Source organism: Pinus tabuliformis, chromosome 2_2 (genome assembly GCF_031772625.1).
Source record: "Pinus tabuliformis cultivar Carrire ecotype Pingquan chromosome 2_2, CPIR1, whole genome shotgun sequence".
Lineage (NCBI taxonomy): Eukaryota > Viridiplantae > Streptophyta > Pinopsida > Pinales > Pinaceae > Pinus > Pinus tabuliformis.
The window spans coordinates 1,238,520,070-1,238,524,203 of record NC_142300.1 but is presented as its reverse complement, the minus strand read 5'-3'; the positions used below and the strand labels follow the sequence as shown (position 1 = coordinate 1,238,524,203).

Genomic DNA, 4,134 nt, shown 5'->3' with positions numbered 1-4,134 from the left:
GTTAGCAAGTAGTAATAATTACACAATGAGTAAATGTTATTAAGCATTTGAACAATGTGTTGATTACATGTCAATTCACTAAATAAATTCTTCTATTAGTCAAGAGGGACTTTTAGTTCATAACAAGATTAAGCCTTAACTATTATTTTAATATCATATTAAGTACTTCAAGGATGTACTCATTACATGTCAATTATTCTTTTATATCCACTAATCTGTGTCATAGGAGGTTGGTTGAATTTATGTAACATTTCGCCATATTGTTGCTGAAAAATGAGGCAATGTGCACAAGAAGTGTGTGAAGCATATCGTTTCAATTTGCTATAATGGATAGTAGTTGCATATCCTTGCGTATCACCTTGACTTGTTTACTAACAACAGATGATACTAAGCACTCGAATGATGTGCTAATCACCCTTTGATTTGCTGAATAAATGTCAAAAATAGTATTTTGTAATATCGATAAATGTGATCTTCTTGATATGTTTACAACGATTAATCATTACACAATACATTAGAGTAAATTATATTAAGTAGTCAAGCAACGTAAGTTCTTTTTGTGGAGTGCAGAGGTGTAGAGGAAGCTTCTATTGGGAAGAAGAAATGCGTGAATCAAAAGAAGTATGTGAAAGAGATATTTACATCATTTCAATTTTCTATGATGAATACTAGCTGTAGACTTTTGTGCATATTTTTGACTTGTTTACAAACAGTAAATGTTATTAAGCACTCAAGCAATGTGTTGATTATGCATCAATTCAATGAATAAATGTTGAAAAGCTATCTATAATATTGATAGATATGATTTTATTAATGTGTTTACAACCAGCAACCATTACACAATGCATCAAAGTAAATGCTAGTAAGCACTCAAGTGATGGTTTGTTTGTGAGTCGATTCACTGTATCGATATTAATAGTACTACTAAGCTTTAATTAATTTTGCAAATGAGTGTGGAGTCATCTACATTGTAGTCATTATCCGTCACTGCAGTTCCTCCATCTTTGCAAACATTTTCGTCTTGACCCAGTTTTCCCATATATGGTTGCCGTGCACACTTATTCGTTCTCACATGTTCTAATACTAAATGCTTTCAACATTTTACACCTCACTTGTTGTCATTACAAAGATTACGTCATTTATGTTATAAACACTAATGTTTACTGATAATCCTTGGTTCTATCGATATATGGTTTAACGTGTACAAATGATATGGATAAAGTGCTTTTGTTTGGCACATATAATAGTGGCATGCGTTAATTAAATAAACATCTCCACTAATTCTTCAGTTAAGTGAAAGGTCATCATTTTATGAATTTTGTTAGATGTTTCTTTAAGAGATATGTCATTAGATGGAAGGTGGAAGTTTAGAGAAAATTTTATTATAATCCTTCCACACTCCACACAACCTTAATCAATTAATTAACAATAAAAACAAAAATTATATTGAGTTATAGTGATTAATCTTGTTAGTGTAATAATCCCAACACTTTACTTGAATAGTGTGCCCATTGCACATCAAATTTGATTTGATTTCAATCACCAGATTTGAAGTGAGGTAACCATCGGTGATTTGGAGTAAGCTAACTATCCTGCTTTTAATCAAGGTCTCAAGCTCTAGGTTGGAAGTTACCTTGGCTCATTAATATGGAAAGAAGAAATGCCTTCAAATTGGCAAGACGAGCCATTGATTCTTCTAATTAAAGATCCTAAATGTTTCGCGGTAAGAAGATTTGCGTTTTCCGCAAAGAAACTCTGTTGTTTGCTTTAATTAGAAGCAGCCAATACCCTAAACAATTAGAGGCAAGGTTGTGAATAATCCTACTTGATATCCAAATAAATTGAACAACTTTATTTGCTCAAAAATTATAAATAATATTTATTTATCATCCCATCCCATCCATCCATCCATCCACACATATATATATATATATAATAGATTTGATAATATAATCTACTTATAAAATTAGGATAAACCATTTAAACACTTAACCTTTAAATTTTCTACACTTGCCCTATATATATATATATAATTTAAATTTATTACAAGTTCCCATGAATGCCATGAAGAGGGGCCCCTGCCAGCGCAAAGTCAGCGTCGAAAATCCAATATTTGTCACCCATCTTGCTTTCGGCTTTCACTCCCTGCAGCTCAACTCCCTGATATGGATTCCACGAGCACCATACAGTGGAATGGAGTAGCCTAAGAGAAGAGGTTGTTTTTGTTTTTTGTTTTTTAATTTATTAATGAATTTGATTTAAATTTAATTAGAAATTGGAAAAATCAACAGAGATATTTTTATATTTAAAATTACAATTTAATAATAAATCAAATTTTACAACTAGGCAAAAAAATTATCTTAGTCGAACATTACAAACACATAGCTACCCAACTGGTTTTTCTAAATCTGCAGACCACCATTTTTCCAGATCAACCAGGAGCAATATCTCATGAAAATGCAACAGTTCTGCAGCTTTTAAAAAGCAGATTTATATTATTAGACGGCCAGATTTTGAAAGGAGATCTACAGCTAAACATTATCAGAGATTATTTCACTTTGACGCTACAATATTTGGGACCTTCAAGGAGATACCTCATAGACTGGAACAATAAAATCGATATAAGAAATGAAGAGCGGGCAGGAAGAGAGATCTGTAGACATAGACGCAACTCATATGATAAAGCAGTAGAAAATAGTATCAGTACCACTCATAGAGTGTGATATTCACCCGGAGACGGAAGTATACTTCTCCCTCAAAAGCATCGGTAGAGACAGTGGCAATTCCTCTTGCCATTAAAAAATCTCCGGTGCCTCCAACAACAGATATATCTCTGTATTTAGTAAGTATTGGGTCAGCTCCAGCGAATGTGATGGTGCCTTTGGAGTGTGTTGAATTCAGCACGAAAGTGAATCCAAGCCAGGCACTGAAGGTATTCTTCATGTCATAGAAATAGAGTCCCTGAGCTCTTCCCACAGGGGGGGAGTGAAAATTATTGTCCAAAGTGATGGGATCATCGAACACCACCAGGTCTCCAAAGTGGTTGTCTTTTGGAGCGAGATGTGTGAGGTTAGCCCCTGGGGAGCACCCACAAGCGTAGATGTTGCGTTCTTGGCATTGGTACCATCATAGAGTACATCGTGGAAATACAAAACCAGATTCCTACTACGCCTTCGATGTGGGTGCTTCTTGGAGCCATGCCCATCACTAGTTTGCAGGAATACAGTGAACACTATAAGCCATACAAAACAAAAGTACACCGCTCTATTATTATCCTTGATCGACATTGCCAATCTTATAATGTAAATATATAAGAAGACGTGGTATAGGGAAAACAATTCAAGGATAATTACAATAGCAAGACAAAGGTTCACTGCAACTGATGACTGTAATGGCCATACTACTCTATATATAGAGAGTTAATCGGCGCACTGTGGCTTAGTACACGTGCAAATTTGAATTAAAAAATCGCTTAGTTTTCTCTCAGTATGTCTATTTGTTAGGGTCGGTTTGTAATGAATGGGAAGCTTATGGTCAACTCTGATACGAACTTTTGCCCCCACATTCATATGCGGAAGGTGGTGACTGAAGGGTTGGTTTAACGTCCAATGTCAATTTGAAGCCAGCCAGAATGAAACTTCATATATACCAAAATCGCGCGAATCGGGGTAAAATGTACTGAAATTCGCAAATTCAGTTCGAGTGCCGAACAATTCGCCAAAATTCGATTCGATTCGTAGCGGAAGCGGTTAATCGTGAGGTTAATGTAGTTGGCTAATTCTTTGGGGCAGGATGCCTTTTGAACACATGGGGTTAATCTATTAGATTACATGAACTGAAAATCTATGGTACATCGAAAAAGATTATTCATTCATTGTTATAAGATGAATGACAAGTCGATTAGGAGTGGGAGGGAGCCGGGTTTGGATTTACCCAATTTACTCCACATAGGAGCTAGAGCCATAATACCAGACATAGCCCGAGGATCCAGAGCCAATAGAAGATTTTTGTGCCAACGGGGCATAGTAAGCCAAGCTGATAGTTGATCCTATGAACAGAAATAGAGGCGGGATGGGATATATAAAGAAGTAAATAAAATGACAGGTACAAGACACGAAAAACGAAAAACAATAT

The 4,134-nt window shown here is 35.3% G+C and overlaps 1 pseudogene; it reads right to left on the bottom strand.

Annotated features, from left to right (window-relative positions):
- Positions 1-2,700: 2,700 nt before the first annotated feature.
- On the bottom strand, positions 2,701-3,287 carry LOC149197973 (disease resistance response protein 206-like; annotated as a pseudogene).
- Between the last annotated feature and the right edge of the window lie 847 nt (positions 3,288-4,134).